This window comes from Vicugna pacos, unplaced genomic scaffold, assembly GCF_048564905.1.
Source record: "Vicugna pacos unplaced genomic scaffold, VicPac4 scaffold_17, whole genome shotgun sequence".
Classification (NCBI taxonomy): domain Eukaryota; kingdom Metazoa; phylum Chordata; class Mammalia; order Artiodactyla; family Camelidae; genus Vicugna; species Vicugna pacos.
The window spans coordinates 9,598,308-9,615,000 of NW_027328738.1; the positions used below are offsets into that span (position 1 = coordinate 9,598,308).

A 16,693-nucleotide genomic window follows, 5' to 3' on the forward strand; every position below is an offset into this window, starting at 1 on the left:
TTATTGGTGTTTGGCCCCCTTTTTGGGTTTATTTGTCATTTCTCTCTCCCTCTCTTTTTTCTTTTTTGACTGTTCCCTAGCAATTAATGTGGGGACTCAATTATTTTCCTACAAGCCAAAGAACTGATATTTTCAAAGTAAGAAAACAGAGGGAGGCTGGGTGAGATCAGCATCTGTATTCCCACTGAAAACCACCCAGCGAAACACAGGGAGGCCACTTTCACTGGTGGGGATGGGGAAGGGGTTTTTGGAAATTAAATACCACTCATCATTACCAGTTTAGTGTTATCATTTCTTCCAGAAAATGAACTGGATTATATTCAGAAAAATGGGCTGAATTTCCCTGGTATTTTTGTATGGAAGCCTGATGAAGGTCAGTGAGTTCAATTAAGAATCTGAGAGAAGCCCTCAAATTGCATCTTTCCTCTCCAGGGCTAACGCCTATGGAAGAGAATTAAGTACCTTCGCCCTCTCTACATTCATATCGAGTGTGTCGAGGTTGCTACTTAAACCTGCAGAGGCTGGTGTCAGGTACCAGGCAGGTAGTTTAGAGAGTGCAGCCCAGCACAGGGGCTGTGGCCCACTGGAGAGCTCAAGCCCGTCCAAAGAGGGCAGCTCCTACTCAGCAGCTCAGAATGGCCACAGGATGGAAACAATCCAACCAGAATGCAGGACGAAACCAACAAAAACCCAACCCCACAAAACCCCACAACCCGCACACTGGGTGGGCCACCAAAACCCCGGCATAGGCAGAGTAGATACACACATATGGTCTCTGCGTTTCACCACTGTTTGTCAGGCTTTCTCTCCTTTGAGATTTTTTTCTCCATTATTAGGATGTCAGGTTTAAAGCAGCACTGGCAAATCGCCATGTAAAAACTGTGATTTGAATGGAAAGAACCTCCTCAATTCAGGAAACACGTTATTCCACGAGCCTTCTGATGGCAGTCTGCCCATAGGCGGGGCAAATAGCATCTTGTTATAATCACAGTTTCAAAGATGACACAGAGTCTCTGAATTTCAGGTCCTTCACAGGGCAAGATCACATCATTAGTGGCTAAACTTAAAACAGTAATAAGAATAACATCCTCTATTTAGCAGGACTTACCCTGTAAGGGTACCGTTAGCATCCCCACCTTACCACTGAGGTAGGGAAGGACGCACAGAGAGGTAGGTTAGCTAGCTAGATAACTGGTAAGTGGAGGAGCCGGGACAAACCCAGGGGCTCAGACTCCAGGGCCTACTCTCTCAGCCTCTCCCTCCGTACTGTCTCCTGGGGTCTATATTCCTCCCATAAGAATACCCTCCCTGTTTAGAGTCCTCCTGCCTTGTTCTTCGTAATAACTGTTTACCCCTTCGCAGGAGAGTATCTTTGTTTCTTCAATTGTTTCTAAAATTTAAGGTACAAAAGAAATACTGTAGGCAGTACACATTGTCGTAAAATATTCAAACAAAATGAAAACTATGGAACAGTCACAACCCTGCCCCCCATCTCCACCCTGAGGACGTCCACGCCGGGGAGGACACCTCGTAGGTAGTACCAACATCTCCACCTGAAAAACTAAGAAGCTTTGCCCCTAAAGCTGCACCAGTTTCCTTTCCCAGCTGGTTTTTTCTCTCCTGCTTGGACCGGCCCCCCGGCCCCGGCCCCGGCCCAAGTCGCCCCGCCCACGCTCTAGCCCCGCCCTCAATAGCCCCGCCCACACACGCTCCCCGCCCCCTCAGGCCCAGAAGCGGAAGTGGGGCTGGCGGAAGCTGGTATTCCGGCTCCTTCTGGCCTGTGGAGAGCTGTCCGCGTCTGTTGGGATCCCCGCCCGGCGGCTGCGCCTGTGGCGCTGACGTGGCTCCCGGAAGTGGCGCTGTCGCGAGGCCGCCATGTTGCAGCAGGTGAGGAGCTGTGGGCGCCGGGAGAGGGCGGCGGCGGCGGCGGCTGGGCCCGAGGAGGAGCGGGGTGAGCGGCGGGCGGGACGGCCGGCGCTGGTGTCCGGGGAGTGCGGCCTAGGCTGCGCTGAGGAGGGCCAGCGCGGGTGTGAGGTCCGCGGGGTCGCTCTGTGTGTCCCCACCGCTCGTGAGCCGGCGAGGGGCAGGCAGTCGCCGCCCTGGACGTGGGTTACGGGACCCGCCGGGCCTGGCGTCCAGGTTTATGCCGTCAAAGCAGGTGGTTAAGGGTCGGTCCCTTCCCATGCTCACATCTGTTCCTCAGAGTTAATTACAGCCCTCACGTCTACGACCCCAGACTAGTGAGAAGAAGAATCTCTTCCTATTTAAAAAAGCACTGTTTATCGTGCACTTTAACTTGGGTTATCATAGCTGTTTTTTCTGAGGGATTTCTGTGGCCCAGCCGCTGGCCCAGGCCCTGCGGAAGGGCTGTGTAAACAATGCAGTTTCCTGCCCGGGTTTGGAGTGTTAATGCTTGTCCAGGGATTGAGTGGGGAGATGAAATAAGTTACAGAGATAAAGATATTTCAGATAACAACAGCATAGACGGTGATGTGATAGCAAGTATCTGAGAATGGAACAGCCTAGCGATTTGCGGTCAGGAAGGACCACTCTGAGGAGGTGACGTGAGTGGAGAAAATACAGTGATGGTCTGAACCTGCAGGAGGCTGGAGAAAAACACAGCCATACTGACCGTTCCTTCTTAAGTTTGTGACCACGCACCTCAAGGGAGCCCGGGGGGCCTCCCGGCAGTCATTATGGCGTTTCCGTAGTCCCCTAGGCTACTCTCCAAGTCTTCTCCCTCAGACCGTCAGCATTTCTTATCTTCTCTCAGCTCAGAGCCTTGTGGCTTGTTTCCCAGAGAAAACGGAAGCTGTCGGAGAACTTTCACACCACCTGCCTGTACAGCTTTGCCCACAACCTACCGCAGGCGCTGCCTTTGCCTTACAGGTTGCCCTGTCTGTGCTCCAGCCTTAGGCTGGGCCCTCTGCTTGTGCACTGGTTTCCCTTTTACCTGCTCGGGACAGAAACTTTGGGATCTTCCTCGACTCCTTTCCTCTGAGCCCTCCGTCCACCCGTCAGCAGATCCTGTTGGTTCTGCCTCAGCATGTGTTCGGAATCGGGCTGCTTTTCACCACCTGCCCTGCATCCACCCTCGACCAGACCATTACTTCTTGGCTCCATCATTAGATTCACCCCCTGGCCAGCCTCCCAGCTGTGTGCCTTTGTCTTCCCCTCTTTCCCCTCTTTGCTCTCAGAGTCTTAATGCAGTAGCCAGAATTTTCCTTCTAACATGAGTCAGAATGTGTCAGTCCTATGCTCAGGACACCCTGGTGGTCCCCCCTCCCCTCACTCAGTTTTTCTGATGTTCTTAATAGCAGTACCTGGAACTTACACATCCACAGCCAGACACCTGATTTCACCCCACAGTTGTGCTCACCACCTTTCCATCTATTGGATGCAACTCCAGGAGTGCAGAGCTAGTTGTCTTTTTTTCTTGTTTTTGGCTGTACCACTTAAACTAGTGCACATCGCGGGCACTCAGTATTTATTCAATAAATGAGACGAAGCCGGTCTTCCAAAGAGCAGGGTAAGAGAAAAGAGTGTTGCAGACAGAGTGCAGAAGGACCTGATAGGGCACAAGTGGGGCGTGTTTAAGGCACTGAAGAGAAGGCCAGCCTAGGGGCTTAGCTGTTGTATAGGTTTCCTATTGTAGCAAATTACCGTAAACCTAGTGGCTTAATACAAATTTATTATCTAAAAGTTCTGGTGGTCAGAAGCCCAAAATGAGTCTTAAGGGACTAAAATCATGGTGTAGGCTGAGCTGGAAGCTCTCAGGGAGAATCTGTCCTTGAGTTTATCCAGCTCCCAGAGGCTGCCTATCTTCCTTGGCTCACAGACACTCTCTCCTCTTCAAACCTGGCAGCATAACATCTTCAGTTTCTCTCTGACCTCAGCTTTCCTTGTGTCATCGTCTCTAACCCGACTCTCCTGTGTTCCGGACCACGGTGATTGCCTTATTGGTGCCACCTGGATAATCCAGGAGATTTCCCCAGCCCAATATCCTTAATTTAGTCACTTCTACAAAATTCTTCTTGCCAAGTAAATGTTCATATTCACAGGTTCTGGGGATTAGAACCTGGGCTTCTTTGGCAGGGGTGAGGAGGCCCTATTCAGCCTACCACAGTTAACAGAGAGGGAGTGGCCTGAGACAAGGAGTTAGAGCTGGGCAGGGGCCAGATGGTGATTTGTCATCATATGAAGTCTGTTTTCAGTCAAAGTGCTGTGGGTTTTAAGTGGGAGAATGATAATGATCTAATGGGAAAATGTCACCCTGGTTACTGGATGGCAAGGCCTCAGCATGTTCTTCTGTGGCATCATGTGGTGCATCCCAGCCTTGGCTGCACGTGAGCATTATATGGGGAGCTGAGTCAGGGTCATGAAAAAGTTCTCAAACTGATGGTGTGATGGTTGCACAATTCTGTGACTATACCAAAAATCATTGAATTATACACTTTAAATAAGTGAGTTGAATGCACCTGCTCTTTGGGAAAGACTTGAATATCCAGAAAAGCGGAAATAGAGGGAAAAGTGACAGAACAAGCCTCTGAGGAGGTGGGTAAAGAGGGGATTCCAAGCACCAGTAGCTGGCTTAGCCTTGGATAAAAGGACACAGATTTGTGAGCAGGGGTCGGAAAAAGGATGCAGTTAGATGATTTTGTGAAAGAACCCAGAGCCTTTGAATTTATCCCGACAGCCTCAGCTTTCTCTGCCCTGGGAGAGCGCTACTGAGAGTGGTGGGGTGAGTTTGTAGAGCATCAGCTGCTGATGATGGTTCCTACACGAACTGGCAACATCTTGTGAGGGATGGAGGCGGCAGGTGCCTGGACTGCTGTGGAGGGTTTGGCCAGGTGGTTGGGGTCGGGATAGGGGAACTGCCTTGGGCCCTTTCCAGCCTTCCAGGTGGCCATGGCCATGGCCATGTCTTAACTGTTGTCTTCCATTTTGACTAGCGTGCCACCTTGTGTGTAGTAGGCCTGCAAGGACTGAACTTAATTTTGCTTCATGGCTGTTTACTTCCCTGTTAGGACAGTAACGATGACACTGAAGATGTTGCATTGTTTGATGCGGAAGAGGAGACAACTAACAGACCGAAAAAATCCAAAATCAGATATGAGGCTAAGTTACAAGAGTTGTGTTGTCTCGGGCTGTTCTGCCTGTTGACTGGTGCCAGCAGCGGGTTCCCTTCCAGGCAGAGTGGTTGTGACGCGCTGGCGAATGTTGTGTATTACAGTTTGATCTTAAAGATGACATTTCACTTTCTCTCTGGGAATAACTGGTATAGAGAATTTTACTCAGTACTGAGTTTTCAAGTTTGCAAATACAGTTATTTGAACACCAGTGGTTTTGATTCTGGCTGTTGTTTACCAAGAACGCACCATTTCTTTACGAGTTTCTGTAGATACATTACCTTCTGATTTATTGTACATATTTCAGAATTGCATCTTTTGTATCAACTAATATGAAAACATCATGCCAAACATACTTCTCTTCCAAACTTTGTTCTCTCTAAAGAAATTCACTTAATGAAATCAAATTCTGCCAGAACCTTGGAAGCATTATGCTAGGTGAGAGATGCCAGTCACAAAAGACCATGTATTATGTGATGTCACTTATGTGAAATGTCCAGGATAGATAAATCTACAGAGACAAAAAGTACATTGGTGGGTGCCCAGGGCTGGAGGTTGGTGGGATTGGGGTACATGGGGAGTGACTGCTCATGGGTTTAGGGTTTCTTTTTAGGGTCATGAAAAAGTTCTAAAACTGATGGTGTGATGGTTGCATAATTCTGCGACTGTACCAAAATCACTGAATTATACACTTTAAATAGTTGAGTTGTATGGCACGTGGATTACATCTCTATGAAGTTGTTAATAAAACAACCTGATGGTTATTTTGTCTTAGTGCCTGAAGTGATTTCTGAGGGCCTGGAAATTCTTCGGGCATGATTTTTAGACAGGTAAAAATAAGTCTATCCTAAGAGTATAATTTCCTTATTTCTCCAAGCTTGGTAAAGATTCTTGTTATGCATTTTGGGAAGATTTATAATCAATGAGGTATTAAAGTCGTGTTTACATAGTGTGTTTTCTGTGACAACAGAAACACAGGGTCTAGTCAAATAATGGGACTTAATGAGAAAAGAGACAGGCGGTTTGCTTCTTCCTCAAGTCATCTTTTATTTTGACAAGACTGCATGGTTCTGTTACAGCTGAAACATTGTCATATACATCTGCAGTACCTTTCGTAAAATGTAATTGCATTTCTTTTGTTATGTTTTGGTTTTCAGACACCCAGTGGCATCATTTTTCCATTTATTCTTTCGAGTCAGTGCAATTATAGTCTATCTTCTCTGTGAATTGTTCAGCAGCAGCTTTATTGCCTGTATGGTGACAATTATCTTGTTGTTGTCATGTGACTTTTGGGCAGTCAAGGTAGGTTTGTTTTTATTTTTAAAATCCTATTTAATATGATGAGATTGAATGACATAAACAATAAAAAAAAGACACTGAGCATTTTGTATTGATGTTAAATTTATCTTTTTGTTACTTAAGGCCTCATCTGTGTCAAAATGCTGGTTAGATCAGATCATATAGAGGTTATTGCACTACTGACTTGTGTGCTTTACGTTAGCCTACATCAGCTCTGAAGTTAAACATATAAATAAAATGTGACTGGCAGCTGCAGACCCTGCGTACTGCTTCTAGTCCACATCACTGGTTTTGCTTCAGGGTCACCGTCAGCTGTGCCGGGTCTGGTTTCTGGATGGGACCTCAGGAGAGTTTGTCCACAGATCCTCAAGTGTCCACCACTGCAGAGGCTCCTGTGTGAGCTCTAGGGCGGTGTTCCTCACCCAGGGCCATGTTGCCCCCCAGGCGGTGCTTGTCAATGCCTGAAGATGTTGGTCACGGCTGGGGTGGGGAGCACACTGCAGGCCTCAGAGGGGCTCAGGCCAGGGATGCCGCCGAACGCCTTCAGGTGCGCAGACGCGACAGCCACCTGCATCCGTTATCTGGCCCACAGTGCTGGTAGTGCTGTGGTTGAGAACCCCTGCTGTAGGGCTGGAAAGGCATGTAAGAAGTGGTTTCAGACTCGAAGGCAGTGGTGGGTAGAGGGAGGAAGGGAGGGATGGATAGGGGTGTGAGTGGGGGGGCATGTGATACAGTGATTATGGCAAAACACTAAGTGCAGACCCTTGGCTTTTCTGTGTGTTTGGAAATTTTCATAGTAAAAAATGGTGGGGGGGGAATCAAAGGCAAAAAAAAAAAAAGACAACACCTGGTTTTGGAATATCAGAGACATGATTATTGATTCAAAAACCCGGTAAAATGTTACCAGTCTATTCACGGCCACCAAGCCAGCCGTTTTTAGGTCTGTTGATTCTGACAGATATCAGAAGTGGTTGGCTTGGGGGCTAGTTTACATGAGCCACCAAATGCTGAGAATAAAGATTACGAAGACCTGTTTCTTGTAGGCTTTTCTTTCATACAGTCTTTGGCCTGTATTCCTTTGAATTTCTTCTGTTGCTTTATGCTGTAAAGTGTTTGCTGTAGCCCGGTCACAATTTTGAGAAATGTTTCTTTTTGTTGTTCCTTCCTGTAATTTGTGCTTAGCCAAATAGAACATGGCCTTCAGTTGATTCTTCCTGCTAATTTCTAAACTGTTGTAATTAAATCCTTGTAGGTTTAGGGTTTTAAAAAATGTGGCCAGAAAGCATATTTTCTGATAACCCGTAAAGAAATATAAACAAGAAGAGCTTAAAAAAGTCACCCTTTTATCTGTGGCACAATTACTTGTAGAAGTGCAAACAGTTGAGATGAAATTAAGAGGTCAAGAGTGGGGACGGTATTAAATGGACTTGGGAAGGGGTATGTGGGCTTCTGAATCTAGTTAAAACACAGATGTGTCATAAGTAAATCTCAGTGCAGTTGTCAAAAGAGGAGAGATAATTGTTTTAAAAATAAAAGAGAAATTAAAAGATACAAAATTATTTAAAAAAAAAGAACTTTAATGTTATGACCTATATGGGGCTTTTGTTTTGTTCTCTACTCTGGCAAATAGAGTAAAAAAGGTTAAGTAAAGTTTTAAAAATTTTATTGGTAACTATTAGTAAAATTTAAAACAAGGCTGTGTGTCTTCCACAACACTGGAGAAGGTAGGAGCAACTGAAACGTACCTCATGCAGCAAGAGACGGGAAAACGGCAAGCGTCAAGGAAGCTGAAATGTCATAGGCCATGTGCAGGGTGAGGGGAGCAGTGGCCCATTAGCTATAACAATAAATGTAATTTGATTAAACTCTCTTTTTAAAGATAAGAGTTCTAACATTGAGTCAGAAGTCAAAAGTCCAGCCAAAAAGATCTAACTAAAACTGTGACATTTAAAAAGCCAAACACTTGGAGAAGATGGAGGAACACTGTTGTGGTGGAAGTCTTAAGAGACGACTGTCCTCAGCACATCGAAGCGACAAAAAATGGTTAAGTTCTGAAGAATCTGAGTGAAATAGCCAAGTCACTTTCATGGCAGTTTTTGAAACCTTGTGTGTAGAGTTGTGATACTTTCTTGTTCAGCTCCTGTGGGGCACTTATAAAAGCTGATTAAATACCACTGTGAAGAAACTGCAAATAAACTGTCTGAAGCAGCTGCGTGTTCTAACCCAGTGCAGCAGAACTGGAAACCAATGAAAAGTGGTTGTCACAACTGCCTGCTAAATATCTTGTCTCAAAGAGGAAACAAAAACTGAATATAGATTATTTACAGCTTAATGATAATGATCATCTACTTTCAAACTTTTGAAGTGTGTCTAAAGCTGAATTCAGAGGAAAAGCAATAGGCCAAAGGCTTTTATTAGAGGTACAGAAATTTTAAAAACAAAAGTAGTAAGCTTGAGAGAAATTAGGAAAATAAGCAATAGTAAAAGCAGAAAGTAAATAATTGGAAAATGGGAGAACGGAGGAGTTTGAAAATAAAGAGCTGTCATTTGAAAATGCCTCTGAGATAGGCCCTGACTGCTCTCAGTCTTGGCCTGCTCTTCTCTTTTACTTAGCCTTCAAATGTTAACGTTTCCACAAAGTCAGGTTTGGTCTTTAAGTTTCCTCCTCTTCTTCTCCTGTATTCCTTTCATTACATCAGGAAAGCTCTCGAAGTAATTTGTTTCGTCAGTGAGAGAGAGCTTGGTGCATTTCCATTGCTGAATGAAGGCCAGTGCCTGTAACCACATACCATAGACTGGGTGGCCCACACACAGTAGGAGTTTATTTTCCGAGTGCTGGAGGCTGGAAATCCAGGATCAGAGTGCCCGCGTGCTCGGCTTCTGGTGAGGGACCTCCTCTGGGTCCAGACTGCTGATCTCCCCTTCCTTCCTCACCCCGCTGAGAGCAGAGAGGCGGAAAGTCTAGTGAGGGCACTAGTCCCATCAGCAGAGGCTCCACCCTCATGAGCTCATCTAGTCCCGGTCACCTCCCAGAGGGCCACCTCCTGACACCATCACCTGGTGAGGGGGTGGGGGCAGAGTTTTGACATGTGAATTTGGGGGACACAAACACTGAGTTTGTATCAACTGTTTTTAGAGATACATAGTTATAAAATATATGTCGCTATGGTGAGGACATAGAGGAAAAAGTAGGTCCCAGAAGAACAAGGGGTTTGGGAACACATTAGGGAACCGGAGAAAGGATGAGTTCATGAGGGAACAGAGGGCGATGTTCATGGACCTGCTTACCCATCACCTCCACCCCTGCCGGGTCTGCCATTGCATTTGATTTAAATCTTTTGTCCAGGCCTGTTGTGTAGTGGTTGTTAACTGAGTATTATGGAGGTAAAGCTGATGATTTCTTTATTTGTGAAATGTTACACTAAGATAGGATATTATGGTAGCTCTTTAAATAACGTTTTTAAAATGTGTGTGTATATGTTAATCTTTACCAGAATGTCACAGGTAGACTAATGGTTGGCCTGCGCTGGTGAAATCACATTGATGAAGATGGAAAAAGCCATTGGGTGTTTGAGTCCAGGAAGGTAAACTGCCTCTGTTTTTCTCTTTGAGTGTCATTTAATAAATTATGTATAGATTTCATTCGAATATTTAAGGGTGAGTTACTGAAATACTTCAGATGTAATCTACACACGAAGAGCTGTGCCAAGTCACTGGGCAGGGCAGCACTAAACCAGAGGGCCTTCTGAAACTTTCTGTCTCGTTCAGACTGGAAACAAGCCATGTGCAGGAAAGAACCCTCTGAGAGGCTTTTGGCTCACAGTTTGTGCTAAGATGCCCCCAGGGGCTGCTGAGAAAGGCGCTCTTTCCATGAGCCGCCTCAGCCTGGTATTGCCTTCCCTGGTGTAACTGCTTTCGGGAGCTCGTCTGCCCTTGCCCCCGTGGTCCTCCTCCATTTGTGGGCAGGAGAAGGAGAAGGTTTGCAACTGGAGAGAAGATCTGAGCTGAGCAGAGCAGTCTGTTCTTCAGGCGGTTCCCTCAGAAGTCCCAGGGGACCGCAGTCTGTTTTGGGCTAGCCTGTTTATCAGCAGTGGAGATCAGTTGGGAGGCAGAGGACAGAATTCTTGGAGACGGCACCAGCTAAATTGCTTGCCTTCTGCTTGGAAGGGCCTTGACAAGGACTTCTCTGAAAGCAGTGTTGTGCTCAGTGAGTCAGTAGTCCTGATAAAATCTACCTTGGAAACGATTCACGGCCCTTTTAAATTCCTGGGTATTGCTGAAACATTGTGGTCGTGTCCAGAATCCCTCGATTCCATTTCCTCTTCTGGACCCTGACTTGACCTTTTAGTCTCCAGGATGACTGTAGCCTTGATTTCCTGGATCCTTACCAAAGAAGGTATCCTTCCGAGCTTCCTTGTGAATGAACAGTAGAAGTGCGAGGAGGAATGACTAGAAGCCTGTCCGAGCTGACCCTGATTGTCTTGGGTGATGAGAAACTGTCCATTTTGCCCTGAAAATGGAACGTTCTTGAGTTAGAGCGAAGTATATTAAGACCAGTTCCAAAGGTTACAGTCGTGGTAGGTCTGCTGTTTTGTTTGAGGTGGGTTGGGGGCAGGGGTTCTGACTTAGGACTTGGGTTGTCAGTTACTTTGTTTGAATCTGAGGGTAAGGTGTTTTTCATTAAAAATGTTAAACTCTTTGCTGATGAATATCACAAGACATTGGTTATTAAATTCATGTTCTTTTGTAGGCCTCCTCTCAAGAGAGTAAAACTGTTTCAGAGGCTGAGTCAAGAATCTTCTGGTTGGGACTCATTGCCTGTCCAGTGCTGTGGGTGGTATTTGCCTTCAGTGCCCTCTTCTCCTTCAGAGTGAAGTGGCTGGTGAGTGTCAGTGTGGAGTGGTCAGTAATTCTCACAGGTGGCTGATGGCGTGGTTGGTAGTCAGCACCTGCCCATCTGTGTTGACATCAGGGACCCATCTTGAATAGGCAGCTTCATTGTGTATCTCCCAAGTTCGGTTTCCCATCTCTGCTTTTCTCCAAGTGCCCGGAGCAGCGTTCTGTGCAAGACTCCATTTCACCAGCTCTCCTGGTGCCTAGCGGAGTTTTGATTTAGCCCGTCTTGTTCAGTGATTCCTACATTCATCACCTGATCTTGTCAGATGGGGATGTTGCGTGTCCTCCAGACGTTTGGCTTAGCTTGGAACTAACAGTGGTCTTTTCTGAGGATAGCGGTTGGTAACCTGTTCAGTTGTCCATTACAGCAGCTGTTTTATGAGCGCTCACAACCTCTCTGGTTCAGGAGCCTGCAAAGGGCTTGTCTGGAAGGTTCTGACTTGGGATCTCTCGTAGTTGTGGTCAGACAGCGATGGCATGACGGGGCTGGTGAGGCATCTAGTCTTTGAGGTCCCATGGCCTCCCACGTGGTCTTCCCACATGGCTTGCTGGGACCTTCTCATGGCCCGGTGGCCTCACGGCAGTGAGACTGCTTACTTGGAAGGCCCCGGCTCCCGCTGGGAGTGTTTCAGCTCAGAAGCTGAATTACCTTTTACACTTGCGCTAGTTTTCTAGGACTGCCACAGCTGAGTGTCACAGGCTGGTGGCTTCAGCAGCAGAAGCTAATTTCCCCCCAACTCTGGAGGCCTCTCTCTGCGGCTTGTAGATGGCTTCACACGGTCCTCCTGCTACCTGTCTGTCCTGACCTCCTCTGCCTGTAAGGACACCGGTCACACTGGATTAGGGTCCACCCCAGCCATCTCATTTTACCTTAATTACTTCTTTAAAGACCCTGACTCCAAATACAGTCACATTCTGGGGTACTGGGGGATATATAGAGAGATACACGTATAAATAAATAAATTAGGGGAGGACAGAGTCAGCCTGTAACAGACATCTAGCCTCAGAAGTCACATCACTTTTCTGTTTCGCACATTCAAGGGAATGGAATTACTTATTTGTAATATTGTCTGTTTTGCTGTATAGCTTCTCTCTTCATTTGTGAGTGTGCCTATGTATGTAGTTTCCCTTTTGAGATTGGAAGCTTTATTGTCTATTTTTAGTTTTTCTAGCAGTTACCTTTCTCACGTGCCCTCGGTCACGAGTGGGACACGTGTTTAGTGTCTGTTGATCTGCTGCAAAGGATGTAGAGTTCCCACCCCTGTGCCTCCCCCGCCTTGTCCTCCCTGCTTCCAGCCCTGGGTTCTTTGTGGTGGTGGTCTTATTTTAGTTATTTTAAGTAATATGTTTAATCCTGTTTATTGACTCAGAGACTCTGTTTAGGAGGGGAAACGTTTCCTTTTGAAGTGGTATTTGTTGCTGGTTGTTCAGTCTTTGGTCTGTTTTTAACCATACTGGCTCAGTGGTCTTGTTGCAGCTTCTCCTTTTACCTCTTGGTTGGCTGGATTTCATCAGTGGGGATTTTTTTTCCCCAAAAAACCTGTGGGTGTTATTTCTTTTGGTTCTGTCATGTTCAAGAATCTGAGCCGTTGACTTTATTCTTGAATTCACTTTTTTCTTTCTTTCTGAATAAGTTTTTTATATTTGGGTAAGTTTTTTATTCTTTCTTCATTCTTGAAAAAATTCTTTATTCTTGAATAAAGAACTATTCTTGGCTCAGTTAATATTCTTGGGTCACAGCTGCTTCCTCTCAGCATTCAGAAGACATTGCTTCATCATTTTCTTATATTGAATATTGCAGAGAAATCTGAGGCCAGGCTTATGAACCCCCATGTAACTGAGTGAGGCATTTTTCTCCTTGGACAAAGAATTTCTGATGTCATTCTAGAAATTATAAAATAGCATATGTAACCAGGTTGTCCTCATGTTTGTCTTTCCATAGTGCTTTTTCCGGACACTGTGCCCACTAATGACAGGCACAGATTCTGCTCTGAATTGGGAAAATTATCTTCTGTTAAGTCTTTACATTTATTTGCATTCTGTTTTTTTTGTTGTCTTTAATTCTGAGGTACCAGTTACCTCTGTGTTGGGTCCTTTTTATCTGTTCTCACCCACTATCTTAATTGCTTTTATCTCTCATCTCTTTCTGTTCTGTTTATTCCCTCAGCAAATCTTTTTAGGAGTCTGTCCCTTGCCAGAGCTGTCCTGGCTGCTGTGGACAGGACTAGGGGCTCGAGAAACAAGGTAACAGCTCTGAGAGCCCCGAGTCCTGGTGGAGCAGGGTGTGGGCAGGCAGACAGGGAGGGAGCGGCTGGGAGGAAGGTGACACGGTGACAGAATGGAGTGGGCAGTGGGGCGGGGTGCTGCTTTAGGCTGGGGGTCAGCAGGGGCTTTTCTGCGCTTCCTTAGCTCTGCCAGCACCATTTTTAGCTCCTGGTGCCTTGTCTCACCTTCACTGTCTCTGAATTCTTACCTTTAGTTCTCCCGCAGGGAGAAGTCTTCCCGGGGTGCTCTGACTTAGGAGGACTGGGTTTCTTCCACAGCAGCCTTCGCCTGCCTTTGGCGGGCTGTGTCCCTTTCTGCTTTGGTTGTGGGTTTGTGTAGCTGCCTTTCCCTCGTCTCTCCGTCTCACGTGGGCTCGCAGGGGCAGCTCCGCCCAGACCGTTCGTGTGCTGCTTTCATGGGGGTGAACTCCCCTCGACGGCCTTCCCTGTCGTCTGAGACCCCTGGGCTCGGCATGCGTGGCAGGTGGGTGGCCTGGGGTGCAGGTGTGGGGAGGGGACGTGGCCACCTTGGCTGGCCCGGCGCGGGGTTTGCCTTCTCGCGCGCAGACTGGAGGTCTTGTGTCCCGGTCACTCTGTTCTGGTTGCCACGCCTCCTGCTTCAGACCATCCAGGAGGCCCTGGAGCCTTTGCCTCCGGCTGGGGGTCGGCCCGGGCTTTCTCTTGTGCTGTTTCCACTTCCTAAAGCGGAGCAGGGACGGGCGTGTGAAAGGTGGGTTTAACGCTCTGGGCTGGGAAGGGGGTGCCCCCAGCTTCCCTGCCTCTGTTCTCTGAGGAGGCGGGCTTGACGGCTGTCAGTCCTCCTGCCTGTCGGAGCAGCTGTTTGCTCTAGAACAGGGCTGGGCAGACTGGCCTCAGGCCAGGTCTGGCCCAACACCCGAGTTTTTGTGAATTTGTACTGGAACCCAGCCTTGTCTGTTTGTTTACGCAGTGCCGGTGGCCGCTTTGGGACCAGAAGGACAGAGTGGAGTATTTACAACAGAGACCACATGGCCTGCAAAGCCTAAAATGTTTACTATCTGGCCCTTTCCAGAAAGACTTTGTCAACCCTTGTTCCAGAATACTTAACCATGGGGTCTCCTCGTGTTGTTCTCATTAGCTTTTCTTTTATAGTATTTAAATAGTAGCCTTGAGTTTCTTATTCTCAATCCTTAATGGTCTTCGTGGGGCCACCTATAGGATCATGGCCACGGGGAGGAAATAGCTCTGCCCAAGTGCATCTCCCCCTGCTGCTCCCTCCCCCTTCTCCCCCTCCCTCCCGAGTCACGGAAGGCAAGCACCTGTTGGTTGCTGCCTTGAGGCACTGGTTGGCTTTCTCAGAAGCCAGTCGTCACATACACACGTTAGCAGAGTGCAGAATTCACTTTTGCCTGCTCTCAGTGTGTTGAACTTGATCTGTCTTGACCATTCTTTTGGAGTTCTTTTTTTTTTCCCCCATTCTTTTGGATTTCTTAAGGGAATAATTAACATTTGAGCCCCTTCTGAGTCTCATTTACTTTTTTTATATCTTTACTCACAGATCCATGGACAATATTAGAATGAGAATGGCCCCCCCACTGCACCCCTGGGGCTGCTGGGGGCTGGCACGTAGCATCCGTGTTAGCGGACACTTGTTGGGTGGTGCTGAGCATGTATTGGGTGGGTCTGTTCTGGGAGGGAGGGGGTCTCAACAGCCACAAACCCCACTTCACAAGGCTGCCTTCCCATTCTCTTTCCCACCTCAGCCTGCCGTGTCTCCCTTGTGGCGGAGGGGACAGTCAGTCTGTTGGGCCGTAACTGCTGGTTGTTCCCTTCTCCAGGCAGTGGTCATCATGGGTGTGGTGCTGCAAGGTGCCAACCTGTATGGCTACATCAGATGCAAAGTGGGCAGCAGAAAGAATTTAACCAGCATGGCTACATCGTACCTTGGAAAGCAGTTTTTAAGACAAGTAAGTGTTTTCTGGATGTGAGGGTTATTTTGCTGTGGTCAGTGACTAATGCAGTGATGATTTCTAACTCTTATATAGAGTTTAATTTTTGTGAATTACTTAAAAAAAGTTTTTAAAGGGTTGTATTTATTTAAGTATGAGATGATGATACCAGTTATTTTAATTTCTCTTTGGTGGCTTTTAGGATATTCCAGAAATGTATTGTCAGTGTCCTGAAACTATTTTAAAACCAGAGAGATAAATGTTCATTTTGATAACTTATCTTTTTAAAATTACGTTAAGTTCAGTTGCTTTCCATTACTTCTGGTGGCTCTAAATGAACAGGTTTGAAGAATGGATATTGTATAGTTTCCAGGTTAATAGTAAGAACAAATTAGAAACATAGTAAGACTGTGTATCATTAAAGGTTGTTTTGAAGTACTCAGGTTTTTTTTTTTTTGAGAACATACAGATTTTACTATAGTTTCTCAATATGAAGATTTAAGTCAGAGTTTTCAGTGGGATAAGTAGTGCTCATAGGTAGTTACTGGTATAAGTGACACCTCATGTTTGTGTTTGTGTAGTAGGTTGGGCAGGGGAAGTTCTAGGGGACAGTGATGGGTTCTCAACCTTGGACATGCATCAGAGTCACCTGGAGGGCTAAACCACAGATTGCGGGGCCCCACCTCCAGAGTTTCTTATTTGGTTAATCTGGAGCCGGGTCCCATAATTTGGTGTTTCACAGGTTCCCAGGTGACACTGGTGCTGCTGCTCCAAGGATTATATTTGTAATTAAAGCCCTGAGAAGTGAGGGAACTTCTCAGGCAAATACAGCTGCCAAGTGTACAAGGCTCAGGCTCAGGCCAGCTCTCCTCTATTGAAATTCATTGTCTTCTCCACTCTGCTGCACGGTTTCTCTTGTATGAGAAAGTAGGGAAGATGAGTGTTCTTGTCAGGACTGGCCACCTTATGGTAGTTGTCAAGTGTGTGCTTAATAGGTTTTCCCTTAGGATTTCCAGTGTCTCTGAAGCAGGCAGGGACATTGCATACAGATGAAACTGAACCTGGAGTCTGACATAAACTGGCCAGGGTCAGTAGCCTTACTGTGGCCCCTGGTGGTGCTCTGCTCAAGTGAGACTGACTTGCTTGACGTCTGGGTGGGCCCATGGCTTTACTTCTC

The 16,693-nt window shown here is 46.7% G+C and overlaps 1 pseudogene; it reads left to right on the forward strand.

The window, feature by feature from the left end:
- Positions 1 to 1,739: 1,739 nt before the first annotated feature.
- LOC140692809 (Golgi apparatus membrane protein TVP23 homolog B-like) overlaps positions 1,740 to 16,693 on the forward strand; it is a 16,231-nt pseudogene continuing 1,277 nt past the window's right edge.